Consider the following 16,319-nt stretch of genomic DNA (forward strand, 5'->3'; position numbering starts at 1 on the left):
GTAATGTATATGGATACTGTTCTAGTCCTCCAAATAACTTAGTTCTAGAGGAAATTGAAGAAATTCTTAAAAGTCTTCTGAGAAAATATCCATCCAGTCAGATTATAGTTGGTGGAGATTTTAATATGGTTTATTCTAATGAGACAGATAGATTGCCTCATAGGCCTAACATTGGTGCGAACAAGTTGGTGAATTTCTGCCAAAGCCTGGACTTAATTGACATATGGAGAGTAAATAACCCTGGAGAGATACAATACACATGGAGTAATAGAGATCGTTCCTTACAATCAATAATTGATTAGTGGGTGATAACCTCTAGTCTTGAGCCCAACACTGTAGAGGTAAAAATACTGCCTGCAGTCCTGACGGATCATAAAGTCATATGGTTGACTGTAAGAATGTGCAGTAATGATGGTAAGAAATACTCTGGTGGTTACTGGAAATTAAATAACTCATTGTTATTGCATGATGATTTAAAAAACGTGATTAAGAATCTAATTTCTGTTTACTGGAGTTTAGCTACATTTAATGCAGAATATGGGAAATATTGGGAACTGCTGAAATGTAAAATCCGCTCAGCCTGTATTACTTATGGAAAACGGCTTGCTTTAAGAAGGAGATGTGAGGTAGCTGAACTCTCTAAAACAATTGCCGATATCACAGAGATTGAGCATCTTGATCTTAATGAGAAAGCGAAATTGAATGATTTACAGAATCAACTAGATACATTGTATGAGAAAAAGGCTAGAGGAGCTTTCATAAGATCTAGAAAACAATGGCTTGAAAAAGGTGAAAAGAACAGTAGATACTTTTTTAGTTTGGAGAAGAGGAGAGGGGAACTCAACACACTTCGGAAACTTAAGATTAATGGGGTTACCACTGAGGATAGAGAGTTATCAGACTTTACCACTAAGTTTTATGAGAATCTTTACTCCTTAGATAACAATTTGAGTGACTCTAAGGATCTCCTTGATTCTATAGAGAATGTTAATTTGGTTAGTGAAGAACTCAATCAGTCTTGTTGCCAAGATTTATCCATTATGGACATCCAGTACAGGGTTGCTCAGTTAAAAAAGAACAAATCTCCAGGTTGTGATGGATTAACCTCTGAATTTTACAAAACCTTATTTGAAGAAATAGCACCTTTTTTACTTGAAACCTTTAAGGAGGCTAATAAAGAAGGGAGAACTACCTGCCTCTCTGAAGCAAGGGGTTATTACTCTTATACCTAAACCACACAAGGATCTCCTAAGTATTGATCATTGGTGTCCAATCACACTCCTAAATAACGACTACAAAATTATAGCCTTAATCTTTGCAAAAAGGTTAAAGTCTTGCTTAAATGATCTGATAGATGAATGTCAATCAGGGTTTATGAAAGGGTGCCATATGTCTAATAATCTGAGGCTGGTGTTAGACTTGGTTGAGTATTGTGATCTATTAGATGACTTCCCTGTTATCCTATTTTGGGATTTTCAGAAAGCATTTGATACAGTAAGTCACAATTTTATCTTTGATTGTCTTAAGCATTTGAAATTTGGTCGTTTCTTTGTTGATGCTATTAGAACTCTGTATAATGGTGGCAATAGCTGTATCAAACTCTGTCATGGAACATCCTCGAGGTTTAACATTTACAAAGGAATACGACAAGGTTGTCCAATTTCACCTTTTTTATTTTTGTTAGTATCTCAAATGTTATGCTCATTAGTTCATAAAAGTCAATTTGAAGGCATTACATTCCAGGCCAGAGAGATCAAGATATTCCAACTGGCAGATGACACCTCACTTTTTTTGAAAAATGTGTCTCAAGCTAGATTAGCATTGGATATCGTGAAGCAGTTCTCCAAAATCTCAGGTTTGGTATTAAATCTTTCCAAATGTGAGATGTTTGTTTTGAAAGGAGCTGTCAATCCAGCAGATTGTAACATCTCTGAAAAAGATACTGTAACCTACCTTGGTGTAAAGATCACCAAAAATCTTAAGGCTATGAATGATCTTAATTTGAACCCTGTAACTGAATCTGTCAACAACAATAAATATCCTCATGGTTAGGGAGGGATTTAAGTCTTCAAGGAAGGGTGTTTTTATCCAAAGCTGAGGGGCTATCTCGTGCATCCTGTCTTTTTTCATCTATTGATATTCCCAAATCCACTTGCTGTACCTTAGATAGGCTTTTGTACAATTTCATATGGAAAAACAAGCCACATAAGATAAAAAGAGATGTTATCACCAACAGGGTTTGTGATGGTGGTCTAAATGTCTTAGATTTCACTTTCTTCAATCAGATATCAAAAGCCAACTGGATTAAAAGATACATAAAAAATCCTCATAGTTTTATATTATACCTCATTTTGTTTTTCAGAAGCTCGGAAGGCTTAATTTTTTACCACAATGTCCATATATTGTGGGTAAACTTCCTGTGAAACTGGCAGATTTTCACAAGCAGGCTTTCATGTGCTGGGCTTTGTTGTATAAACACAACTTTTCACCTCATAAATGTTTTATATGGAACAATGGGTCGATATTATATAGAAACAAGATGTTGTTTAACCATAAATGGTTCTCAAAAAACATTGTCCTTGTCAGCCAATTAGTTAATATTAGTGGGAATCTATTTACACAGAGAATTTATGGAAAGATAAAACTTTGAGGTTTCAAGCAAGGAATATGACACTGTTATTAAAGCTATGCCTAGTGGGATAAAAACTTTACTTCAGAATAATGCATATTTTGGAATATCTCCGATTGTAAGCGATATTCAGGTGAATGGCATTGGTCTACTAGATACGAAATTCAACAATCGTTTATTAAGGGATATTTTCTACAGGAAGTCTATTCCCTCTGCGATATTTTGTTGGGCTTCATCGTTTGATGTAAACTGGCGCCGTGCTTGGCTCACTCCACACAAATGTATGGTGACCAATAAAGTAAAGGAGATCTCCTTTAAGATAATCCATAGATTCTATCCGTGTAATAGCTTGATTTCTAAATATATACTTGATGTTACTGTAACAGTATAGCTTCCGTCCCTCTCCTCGCCTCGAACCAGGGACCCTCTGCGCACATCAACAACTGACACCCCACGAAGCATCGTTATCCATCGCACCACAAAAGCCGCGGCCCTTGCAGCGCAAGGGGAACAACTACTAAATGTCGCAGAGCGAGTGACGTCACCAATTGAAACGCTATTAGCGCGCACCACCGCTAACTAACTAGCCATTTCACATCGGTTACATTACCAGTGAATGCAGTTTTTGTGAACTAGAAACTGAATCTATTGAACACTTATTCTGTAATTGTTTATATAGTGAAGTGTTCTGGACTGATGTAAAAATACATCTTGGCCTCAAATTGCATACAAGCATTGAAATTTCTAAGTTTGACATTTTATTTCACTACACTGATTCCACAATTGAACGTGAGTATGTCATAAATCTCTTTATTTTATTTGGAAAATATTTCATACACAAATCAAAAAATCATAAAAATTTATGAAGAAAAAGCCCCTTTTCTTATTTTTTTTAATCTGATTTGGAAAACTATTTAGTCTTTAAAACGTATACAAAACAAAATGTCAAAAAAATGTATTCACTATGTCTGTATTTGATATAATGTGGAATAGTTTTTTTTCTTTTTCTCTCACTTCTTTGGAATCCCTCTGGATGTTATGTTTATGTTTTGCATGTTACTGTTAAAATAAAAAATAAAAAACATTCAGTTGTATCCCCCTTTTCCCTTCTTATCTCAAACTCTGGTGGCCGCGAAGGGTCAAATTTAATCAACAAGGATGCATTTTCGGCATGTCAGAAAAATTATGAAGATAGTTTGCTAAAAATATATATAAACGACATTGATTTTAGCAGTGGCAAATTGGCTTAGTCTCGTAGTGAGGAGATAATAAAGCGTAGCTAGATTAATAAACATATTTTGGGGAATTCTGAAATGTATTGGAATAAATGACCAAACTATAAAACTAGCTAGCCAGCTATAGCTAACTGTAGCTAGCTACCTGACAGGAGTGCTAGCTAGCTATGTTAGCTTACTAGGTACATTAATAGCTTTAGGTTGGTTGTTTTTAAGCACAACTTCAAGATTTCCACCAAGGACGTTGCCTCTCCGATCATCCCTCTTCCTCGCTTGGGCAAGGGACATTTAAGATACACGATGTAAAACCTCATTCAAGGTCTGAGGGTTTAGAGCCGAGGGCTGTCTACTTTGAGTTTGAAATGCAGCGAAGGTGTTGTGTGCTGTGGTCAATGTCTCCACCTAGTGTTGAAATACAGGAGTGAAACCAATAATGAATTTTTTTTTGGAAAACTGGATACACAACCACAACTACTGTATATAATACATGTTGGGCATTGAAAATTATAAACTGGGTGGTTCGAGCCCTGAATGCTGATTGGCTGAAAGCTGTGGTATATGAGACCGTATACCACGGGTATGACAAAACATTTATTTTTACTGTTCTAATTACATTTGTAACCAGTTTATAATAGCAATAAGGCCCCTCGGGTGTTTGTGGTATATGGCCGATATACCACGGCTAAGGGCTGTATCCAGGCACTCTGCGTTGCGTCGTGCATAAGAACAGCCCTTAGCCGTGGTATATCGGCCATATACCACAAACACCCGAGGGTGTTGGTATACAAGCCAAATGAAACTAGTTCAGACAGGACAAACCGTTCAGTAAGGGAGAGGAATGGTTAAAAAAAAAAAAAAATCTCACTTAAAGGGAATGTTTTCGATTATGGGGGAGGGGAGAGCTTAAGGGAGGGATAGAAGGAAGGAGAGGTTGATGCTTAGAGCTGTGTGGAGGGAGGGACCAAGGGATGAAAAGCTCAAAGCTGGGTGAAAGGAGGCAGGGTGGGAAGGAGGGATGAAAGCGGTATACCACGGCTAAGGGCTGTATCCAGGCACTCTGCGTTGCGTCGTGCATAAGAACAGCCCTTAGCCGTGATATATTGGCCATATACCACACCCCCTCAGGCCTTATTGCTTAAATAAACAACAGGGCTAAGCAGAACTAGGGCTATAAACATTAAAAGCTTAGGCAAATAAATCTAACAAGTGGTTTGGACAACAGTTAGTGAGCTAGTAAGCTCCATGTGTAAACAAGACGTGGAAATGGGAGGTTGTCACTGGACCAACAAAGGGATGGGGTCCTTCACAAAAGCATACTATAGTCCTTCTCTAGACTAAGACCTCAGGGGACTAAAGTATCTAAGGAATGGATCCAGAATGTCTCTCTGGACCTTCGGTGTTTGTCGACATCACCACAGCGTTTGTTTTTACTGACTTGTTCAATTCCAAAATAAAAAAACTCACAAAGTGAGTGTCTTCTCTCTTTGAAATGGAGGGCCACTGGGCTGTTGGGAACTGCACGTAGAATGGCTCTTTGGTGCTCACACATTCTAGTGTGTAACTAGATGTAAAATATAGATCAGGCGTCCGCAGGAGGCTGCTGAAATGTATTACCTAGAGCTGAGTCTGAGCATAGAATATGCCAATGTTTTTTAATGATGCCTAGTAGTTCTGGACTTTGGGGTATAGGTAGTGACCATTTGGATAGGAGGTCTTGCTCTCTAGGGCTTGTGGGCTTGCTCAGTAGTTGTGCTCTAGGAACATCCAGGACCTCAGCGACTTTAGGTCACCCTTGTAGTCAAAAAAATGCAATCAATGTAACGTTTCCAAATGACCACGATCTCGAAAAAAGTGTTGGACATCTCATTTAGAATGTGAGCTTTTTCATCACTAGGTGGAGACATTAACCACAGCACACCACACCCTGACTACCAACCTGTTTGGTCTACGACACAGTCTCTCATTAGCACCACCAGTTGAAGAGAGTTTTCTCCCTAATAGTGTTCCCCATGCCCTATATGAACTTGTCCATTCCATTTGTGATTATTCTGAAGGCCAATCTTTTAAATTTGTCTAATAAAACGACGTATTTTTAATGGTGAGCGAGCGTTGCACATTTTCCTGTCCAATGAGACCTGCTACACTGGAAGCATAACTTTGGGTCAGAGCTAGCAGAGTGCGAATAATTGTATTCTATTGCTGCGGCTCGAAATGTTATTCTGTTAACCCTCCGAAAACTGGACACAGGAATGTTCTTGCAACGTTCTAATAGAACGTGTCTAGAACATTAATATCTTATATTTGGAGAACATGGCAACCGTGTTCTGTGTAGGTTGAGTGTGACGTTGATGGAATATTCTCATAACCCTCAGAAAACTGGACACAGGAATGTGCTTGCAACGTTCCAATGAAACGTGTCTAGAACATTAATATTGAATATTCTGAGAACATGGTAACCACGTAGAAATTATATTCGTTAAATGTGAAACTGTGTGAGTCACCAATGCCCCCCAACCTTTCCCACATGCAGGGCGGGGGAGGCAGCCTACAATGAGGGAAAACATGAACTTCGACACTCAGGCCTAAACAACTCTAGGATACCTTGAAAAATGTTAGAAAAAAAATGTCAGGCGACATTCAACAATGCAGAAGATTATTATCGTAGTGTGCACTCCGTCGCTACTAGTGCTCCCACTGGTTGCCGTGACGACGCACTGTGGTGGCGCGCTCGACAGTTTGTGTGACGTGAAACCTGGGGCACTACGAGGAGCCTTCGACCACAAGTCTATCTGTTTACTCGTGACAGGTGCAGCATCTACAGTAGGCCTACCGGTATGCTAATCTATAGTGTATTTATTGTCTGTTGTCAAATAGGCCATGCACGTTTCTAGCCAGGGTATCTGAGACACTATGGAGACAAAGTAGCCTACAATTCACTAATTAGGTGAACTGAAAAATTTGCATGATTATAGAAAAGTTGGTTTGTATGAGTTCCAACGAGTCCAGTAGCTTGTGTAATGGAAGTCAATGACTGCTCAGTCATTTTGACAAAGTGAAGGCCTACAGTCAGTACAGTGGCATCAACTCAAGGTTTCACCTCTGCCTAATCATCTTTGAAATATGGGCATTCATGTGAATGTCCCTAGGCTAAGCCCCAGAAAATGTGTTGCAAAATTTAGTACGAACCACTGTCCCTTTTGTATGTTGATATGGTTGATAGATTTAATGTCAACCAAACCCACCTGCATCCTGGCCAAGACTGTGTACTTGTATACTAGGCTACAATTACACCAGAGAGAGTGGGAGAGAGAATAGCCTTGCTATTGAGAGAGGCCGCTGTAGGCAGACCTGGCTCTCAAGAGAAGACATGCTTTGTGCACACTGCACACAAAATGAGGTGGAAACTGAGCTGCACTTCCTAACCTCCTGCCAAATGTATGACCAAATTAGAGACACATTTCCCTCAGATTACACAGATCCACAAAGAATTGAAAAATAAATCACATTTTTGATAAACTCCCATATCTATTGGGTGAAATACCAGTGTGCCATCACAGCAGCAGTTTACTGTTCATTTTATATTGTTTATTATATTGTTGTTTATTATCTAGTTCACTTGCTTTGGCATTATGTTTCCCATGTCAATAAAGCCCTTTGAATGGAATTGTTAGAGAGAGAGAGAGAGAGCGAGAGAAAGACACAGAGACAGACACAGAGACAGAGACAGAGAGAGAGCTGTAAGCATGCAGGCTGGTGCCACCTACAGTGGGGCAAAAAAGTATTTAGTCAGCCACCAATTGTGCAAGTTCTCCCACTTAAAAAGATGAGAGTGGCCTGTAATTTTCATCATAGGTACACTTCAACTATGACAGACAAAATGAGAATTTGTTTCTCCAGAAAATCACATTGTAGGATTTTTAATGAATTTATTTGCAAATTATGGTGGAAAATAAGTATTTGGTCAATAACAAAAGTTTCTCAATACTTTGTTATATACCCTTTGTTGGCAATGACACAGGTCAAACGTTTTCTGTAAGTCTTCACAAGGTTTTCACACACTGTTGCTGGTATTTTGGCCCATTCCTCCATGCAGATCTCCTCTAGAGCAGTGATGTTTTGGGGCTGTCGCTGGGCAACACGGACTTTCAACTCCCTCCAAAGATTTTATATGGGGTTGAGATCTGGAGACTGGCTAGGCCACTCCAGGACCTTGAAATGCTTCTTACGAAGCCACTCCTTCGTTGCCCGGGCGGTGTGTTTTGGATCATTGTCATACTGAAAGATCCAGCCACGTTTCATCTTCAATGCCCTTGCTGATGGAAGGAGGTTTTCACTCAAAATCTCACGATACATGGCCCTATTCATTCTTTCCTTTACACGGATCAGTCGTCCTGGTCCCTTTGCAGAAAAACAGCCCCAAAGCATGATGTTTCCACCCCCATGCTTCACAGTAGGTATGGTGTTCTTTGGATGCAACTCAGCATTCTTTGTCCTCCAAACACGACGAGTTGAGTTTACCAAAAAGTTATATTTTGGTTTCATCTGACCATATGACATTCTCCCAATCCTCTTCTGGATCATCCAAATGCTCTCTAGCAAACTTCAGACGGGCCTGGACATGTACTGGCTTAAGCAGGGGGACACGTCTGGCACTGCAGGATTTGAGTCCCTGGCGGCGTAGTGTGTTACTGATGGTAGGCTTTGTTACTTTGGTCCCAGCTCTCTGCAGGTCATTCACTAGGTCCCCCCGTGTGGTTCTGGGATTTTTGCTCACCGTTCTTGTGATCATTTTGACCCCACGGGGTGAGATCTTGCGTGGAGCCCCAGATAGAGGGAGATTATCAGTGGCCTTGTATGTCTTCCATTTCCTAATAATTGCTCCCACAGTTGATTTCTTCAAACCAAGCTGCTTACCTATTGCAGATTCAGTCTTCCCAGCCTGGTGCAGGTCTACAATTTTGTTTCTGGTGTCCTTTGACAGCTCTTTGGTCTTGGCCATAGTGGAGTTTGGAGTGTGACTGTTTGAGGTTGTGGACAGGTGTCTTTTATACTGATAACAAGTTCAAACAGGTGCCATTAATACAGGTAACGAGTGGAGGACAGAGGAGCCTCTTAAAGAAGTTGTCACAGGTCTGTGAGAGCCAGAAATCTTGCTTGTTTGTAGGTGACCAAATACTTATTTTCCACCATAATTTGCAAATAAATTCATTAAAAATCCTACAATGTGATTTTCTGGATTTCTTTCCCTCATTTTGTCTGTCATAGTTGACGTGTACCTATGATGAAAATTACAGGCCTCTCTCATCTTTTTAAGTGGGAGAACTTGCACAATTGGTGGCTGACTAAATACTTTTTTGCCCCACTGTATGTCCCAGCCAATGTTTCCAATACAACTAAAATCTTTGTTTCAACATCCATTGAAAACCAATAACCAACCACCTGAATAGGGTAGATGCATTCAACACCAATAACCAACCACCTGAATAGGGTAGATGCATTCAACACCAATAACCAACCACCTGAATAGGGTTGATGCATTCAACACCAATAACCAACCACCTGAATAGGGTTGATGCATTCAACACCAATAACCGACCACCTGAATAGGGTTGATGCATTCAACACCAATAACTGACCACCTGAATAGGGTTGATGCATTCAACACCAATAACTCACCACCTGAATAGGGTTGATGCATTCAACACCAATAACTGACCACCTGAATAGGGTTGATGCATTCAACACCAATAACTCACCACCTGAATAGGGTTGATGCATTCAACACCAATAACTCACCACCTGAATAGGGTTGATGCATTCAACACCAATAACTGACCACCTGAATAGGGTTGATGCATTCAACACCAATAACTCACCACCTGAATAGGGTTGATGCATTCAACACCAATAACTGACCACCTGAATAGGGTTGATGCATTCAACACCAATAACTCACCACCTGAATAGGGTTGATGCACGTGTCAGCATAATAGACATGGGTCTCTACTGGTGACTCCCTCTGATAATCCAATGAGGCTTATATATGGCTGTTGAATACTGCTCTAAAATGTTAATCTTACTTTATTGTCCTCACTGTCTGATTTAATATGTTTTGTGTAGATTCTGAGGTGGTGTACAAGCAGTTGAAAACCATGTTGTCCAGCAGCAGTATCCAACTGTTTGATGTCCGCAATCCAGATGAGTTTGAGGCTGGACGTAATCCTGGCTCCACCACAATGTTCCACCCCACTGGGCACACACTGGTTGAACTAACATTGTTTCCACGTAATTTCAATGAAATTACGTTGAACCAACGTGGAATACAGCAGACATTGAATTGACGTCTGTGCCCAGTGGAGTGTGAGACACACACACACACACACACCACATATATGTTTTGTGTTTGTTTGTTTACAGCGCTTTAACAGGTGTTACCATAGGGGTATGCTACAAAGCAGATTCAATGAGTTAGCCAGCTAATTTCAATAAACAACCAGAAATAACTATAGAGTTTCTGGTTCATTACGAAAACTAAACTTAGATTTGTGTTTTTGGTTGTTCAGTCATTTAGACCATGCCAATTTCAAGCTGATATTTCTAAAATATAAAAAGTTATTGAAGAATATTTAGGCATGTTAGCTGGCTAACTCATTGATCCTGCTTTGTAGTATACCCCTCAGGGTTGAAATGTACTTGCTGTTGTTATGATTCATGTTGTCATGTCTTTTTTAAACTGCTAGTTAGTTCAACCAGTGTGTGCCCAGTGGGGTGGGACATTGTGGTGGAGCCAGGATTACGTCCAACCAATTTCCCATTTCGGGACAATAAAGTGAACTACTACTAACAGTTCGGGAACTGCAGGAGGCTCTGAGGCTGAGCCCAGACCAGTTCAGAGTACGAGGAGTACGAGGCCCTCTTAATGAGGATCCCAGCATTGTGGTCTTCTGCCACAGGGGTCGCCGGAGTGCCACTGCACTTGACGTAATGTGGGCTCTGGGCTTTAGCAAGTAAAGATCATTTACAATCACCTTTCTGTCTGCTAGCATCCTAACCTGAGTGATGTACCCATACATATCATTGTTGATACTACACTACGTTCATCTCCTGGTCATTCATCAATCCTGTATTAGACATCTGTAGCGCGGGCCAAACATTTTTTTCAGCATCTCCGCTTTAGCAAAAAAGGTATAGTTGTATAATTAACAACAGTATCTTGCAGGATTCATTAGTTGGAATTGTAAGAGTTGTTGCCCTGTCCCTTTCTCTGCGATCGTCGTTCTAATGGAATCCAGAAAGAACAAAACCCTGTCCTCAAACATTTACAGTGCCTTCGGAAAGTAGTCAGACCCCATGACTTTTTCCACATTTTGTTACATAACAGCCTTATTCTAAAATGTATATATATTTTTAATTATTCAGCAATCTACACACAATACCCTATAATGACAAAGCAAAAACTGGTTTTTATCAATTTTACCAAATGTATAAAAAACAAAACCAGAAATACCTTATTTACATAAGTATTCAGACACTTTGTGTGAGACTCGAAACAGGTGCATCCTGTTTCCATTGATCATCCTTGAGATGTTTATACAACTTGATTGGAGTCCACCTGTGGTAAATTCAATTGATTGGACATGATGGGAAAAGACCCATAACATCCACATGTAATTAAATATTTTTCTTGATCAAATAACATAGAAAGCAATCCTTTTTTGTGCAGTATTAATATACCATCCTTACAAACCACTTAATGTACATTACTGTACTGAACATAGGATGGTCATCTAGGTTTGTACCTGTAGACTTTCCATCACCATGAAGGAAAACAATGCTCAAGACAGTATTTGAGTACATTGAGACATCAAAGGGTTTGATGATATGATGTGATGAGATGATGTGGTTCAGTTGGTAGAGCGTGGTGCTTGCAATGCTAGGCTTTTGGGTTCAATTCTCACGGGGGACCAGTACAAAATGTATTACAATGTATGCACTCACTACTGTAAATTGCTCTGGAATAGAATGTCTACTAAAATGTAAAACTTATGAATAGACCATTTTCAGTTTTCACATAGAAACAACATGACGAATGATTTACTCTTACAACTGCCCTAGATACATTGGCACCTATTAGAAATAAAAAATGTACCCTAGAAAAGCTTGCCCCCTGGTACACTGACCATACCCGAGCCCTGAAGCGTGTCGCCAGAAAGCTAGAGCATAAGTGGCATTCCTCCAAGCTTGAGGTATACCGGCTGGCATGGCAAGACAGCATCACCGAATACAAGCAAGCCCTAGCATCTGTGCATGCGTCCTACTTCTCTAAATTAATAGATATCAAAAAGAACCCTAGATTGTTCTTCAGCACGGTATCCAGCTTCACAGAGAAGCAGGCCCCAGCCTGCCCGAGCCTGCCTCACAGGGAAGCAGGCCCAAGTCTGCCCTGAGCCAGCCACACAGAGAAGCAGGCCCCAGCCTGCCCTGAGCATTTTTCTAGCCTCACCTGTAATGATTTTATAATTTTTTTTATTGAGAAAATTTCTACAATTAGAGCTAAAATCTCCAAGAATCCATCTGCTATGCCACAAACCCTACGGGATTATGAGGAGACCACAGCTATTCTGGATTGTTTAGCAACCCTGATTTATGATGACATGGTTGAACTTATGATGCACTTCAATCAATCAATCAATCAAATTTATTTATAAAGCCTTACATCAGCTGTTGTCACAAAGTGCTGTACAGAAACCCAGCCTAAAACCCCAAACAGCAAGCTATGCAGGTGTAGAAGCACAGTGGCTAGGAAAAACTCCCTAGAAAAGCCAGAACCTAGGAAGAAACCTAGAGAGGAACCAGGCTATGAGGGGTGGCCAGTCCTCTTCTGGCTGTGCCAGGTAGAGATTATAACAGAACTTGGTCAAGATGTTCAAATGTTCATAGATGACCAGCAGGGTCAAATAATAATAATCACAGTGGTTGTCGAGGGTGCAACAGGTCAGCACCTCAGGAGTAAATGTCAGATGGCTTTTCATAGCTGATCATTCAGAGTATCTCTACCACTCCTGCTGTCTCTAGAGAGTTGAAAATAGCAGGTCTGGGACAGGTAGCACGTCCGGTGAACAGGTCAGGGTTTCATAGCTGCAGGCAGAACAGTTGAAACTGGAGCAGCAGCACGGCCAGGTGGACTGGGGACAGCAAAGAGTCATCAGGCCAGGTTGTCCTGAGGCATGGTCCTATGGCTCAGGTCCTCCGAGAGAGAGAAAGAAAGAGAGAGAGAATTAGAGAGAGCATACTTAAATTCACACAGGACACCTGATAAGACAGGAGAAATACTCCAGATATAACAGACTGACCCTAGCCTCCCGAAACATAAACTACTGCAGCATAAATACTGGAGGCTGAGACAGGAGGGGTCGGGAGACACTGTGGCCCCGTCCGACGATACCCCCAGACAGGGCCAAACAGGCAGGATATAACCCAACCCACTTTGCCAAAGCACAGCCCCCCCACCACTAGAGGGATACCTTCAACCACCAACTTACCATCCTGAGACAAGGCCGAGTATAGCCCACAAAGATCTCCGCCACTGCACAACCCAAGGGGGGGCGCCAACCCGGACAGGAAGATCACGTCAGTCACTCAACCCACTCAAGTGACGCACCCCTCCTAGGGATGGCATGGAAGAGCACCAGTAAGCCAGTGACAGCCCCTGTAATAGGGTTAGAGGCAGAGAATCCCAGTGGAGAGGGCAACCGGCCAGGCAGAGACAGCAAGGGCGGTTCGTTGCACCAGTGCCTTTTGGAGCTCTATTGGAGAAAGCCCTGCTCCAGCTGTTTGCTTAGAAATTCTAGGGACAGTAAGGAGGCCTGCGTCTTGGTACCGTAGCGTGCGTCCAAGCCTACCACCTGCCAACTTGACCCTATATCCAAAAAGCAGGTCAATGCTTAACATTTTAAACACATCTCCAAACTGGGATACTTCCTGAATCTCTTAAATTGGCAGTAATTAGACATCTAAAAAAAAACTACAAAACTTGATCCAGATGAACAAAAACTATAGGCCGATCTCAAACCTCCCCTTCCTTTCTAAGATACTAGAGAAGGCCGTAGCCCAGCAGCAGACATCGATTTTAAATTCACACAGTATATTTGAAACCTACCAATAAGGTTTTAGTCCATTTCACCGCACTGAGACTGCACTTGTCAAGGCAGTAAATGACCTACTGCTGTCTTCTGACTGTGATGATGTCTCTATTCTTGTTCTTTTAGATTTAAGTGCTGCCTTCGATACGATTGATCATGCTATTCTCACTAAGGGTCTAGAAGACTTGCTTGGTCTACAAGGACAGGTTCTCAATTGTTTTAAATCATACCTCTGAGCGGTATCAATTTGTTCAGATGGGAAATAATTCATCTGAACTTTCCAAGGTTGAATGTGGCGTTCCCAAAGTTCTTTGCTCGGATTCCTTTTATTTTTCTTGTACATGCTTCCCCCTGGTAATGTCATCTGTTATTACAACATGCACGCTCATTGCTATGCTGATGATACCCAATTGTATTTATATTTTAAACCAGACAATGCTTTACAGTCAGCCCACCTTGGGTCTTGCTTCACAGATATTAACCAATGGATGGCAACCAACTTATTGCTTTTAAACTCTGATAAGACAGGAATGATACTACTTGGTCACAATAAATGTACAAACAAAGTGGCAGAAACTTGTTCTCTTTTAAAGCACCTCAGTTGTGGAACAGCTTGTCCTGTCAGGAAAGGGGTTGACACCATTGAAGTTTTTAAATCGCTTTTAAAAACCCACCTTTTTAGCCGGGCTTTTAATAAGTGATAGTTTTGCTTTCTATTTCCTATTGTTGTTTTAATGTAAAGAGATTCTAAATGCACTTGAAATAAAGATTGGTTTAGATTTGATTTATGGGGACATCTGGGGCCTGCTTCTCTGTGAGGCTGGCTCAGGGCAGGGTGGGGCCTGCTTCTCTGAGGCTGGCTCAGGGCAGGCTGGGGCCTGCTTCTCTGTGAGGCTGGCTCGGGGCAGGCTGGGGCCTGCTTCTCTGTGAGGCTGGCTCAGGGCAGGGTGGGGCCTGCTTCTCTGTGAGGCTGGCTCAGGGCAGGGTGGGGCCTGCTTCTCTGTGAGGCTGGCTCAGGGCAGGCTGGGGCCTGCTTCTCTGTGAGGCTGGCTCAGGGCAGGGTGGGGCCTGCCTCTCTGTGAGGCTGGCTACAGTGCTGAAGAAAAATTAAGTCTTTATTGAAGACTCATCTCTTTAGTAGGTCCTATGATTAAGTGTAGTTTGGCCCAGGAGTGTGAAGGTGAACGGAAAAGCACTGGAGCAACGAACCGCCCTTGCTGTCTCTGTCTGGCCGGTTCTTCTTTCCACTGGGATTCTCTGCCTCAAACCCTATTACAGGGGCTGAGTCACTGGCTCATTGGTGCTCTTCCATGCTGTCCCTAGGAGGGGTGCGTCACTTGAGTGGGTAGAGTCACTGACGTGATCTTCCTGTCCGGGTTGGTGCCCCTCCTTGGGTTTGTGCCGTGGCGGAGATCTTTCTGGGCTATACTCAGCCTTGTCTCAGGATGGTAAGTTGGTGGTTGAAGATATCCCTCTAGTGGTGTGGGGGCTGTGCTTTGGCAAAGTGGGTTGGGTTATATCCTGCCTGTTTGGCCCTGTCCGGGGGTATCGTCGGACAGGCCACAGTGTCTCCCGACCCCTCCTGTCTCAGCCTACAGTATTTATGCTGCAGTAGTTTATGTGTCGGGAGGCTAGGGTCAGTCTGTTATATCTGGAGTATTTCTCCTGTCTTATCCGGTGTCCTGTGTGAATTTAAGTATGCTCTCTCTAATTCTCTCTTTTCCTCTTTCTTTCTCTCTCTCAGAGGACCTGAGCCCTAGGACCAGGCCTCAGGACAACCTGGCCTGATGACTTCTTGCTGACCCCAGTCCACCTGGTCGTGCTGCTGCTCCAGTTTCAACTGTTCTGCCTGCGGCTATGGAACGCTGACCTGTTCATCGGACGTGCTACCTGTCCCAGACCTGCTATTTTCAACTCTCTAGAGACAGCAGGAGTGGTAGAGATACTCTGAATGATCGGCTATGAAAAGCCAACTGACATTTACTCCCGAGGTGCTGACCTGTTGCACCCTCAACAACCACTGTGATTATTGTTATTTGACCCTGCTGGTCATCTATGAACATTTGGACATCTTGGCCATGTTCTGTTATAATCTCTACCTGGCACAGCCAGAAGAGGACTGGCCAACCCTCATAGCCTGGTTCCTCTCTAGGTTTCTTCCTAGGTTCTGGCTTTTCTAGGGAGTTTTTCCTAGCCACCGTGCTTCTACACCTGAATAGCTTGCTGTTTGGGGTTTCTGTACAGCACTTTGTGACATCAGCTGATGTAAGAAGGGCTTTATAAATAAATGTGATTGATTGACAGCCAAAGAAC

General features: G+C 42.0%; 1 long non-coding RNA gene across 1 annotated transcript; it reads left to right on the plus strand.

Annotated features, from left to right (window-relative positions):
- The first annotated feature begins 308 nt into the window (after positions 1-308).
- LOC145859257 (uncharacterized) lies at positions 309-16,309 on the plus strand. The gene is made up of 2 exons (XR_014379457.1): positions 309-414; positions 15,751-16,309. It is a non-coding gene; the product is annotated as an uncharacterized LOC145859257 (long non-coding RNA).
- The last annotated feature ends 10 nt before the right edge of the window (positions 16,310-16,319 follow it).

This window comes from Salmo salar, chromosome 11 (genome assembly GCF_965601325.2).
Source record: "Salmo salar chromosome 11, fSalSal1, whole genome shotgun sequence".
In the NCBI taxonomy this organism is placed as follows: Eukaryota; Metazoa; Chordata; class Actinopteri; order Salmoniformes; family Salmonidae; genus Salmo; species Salmo salar.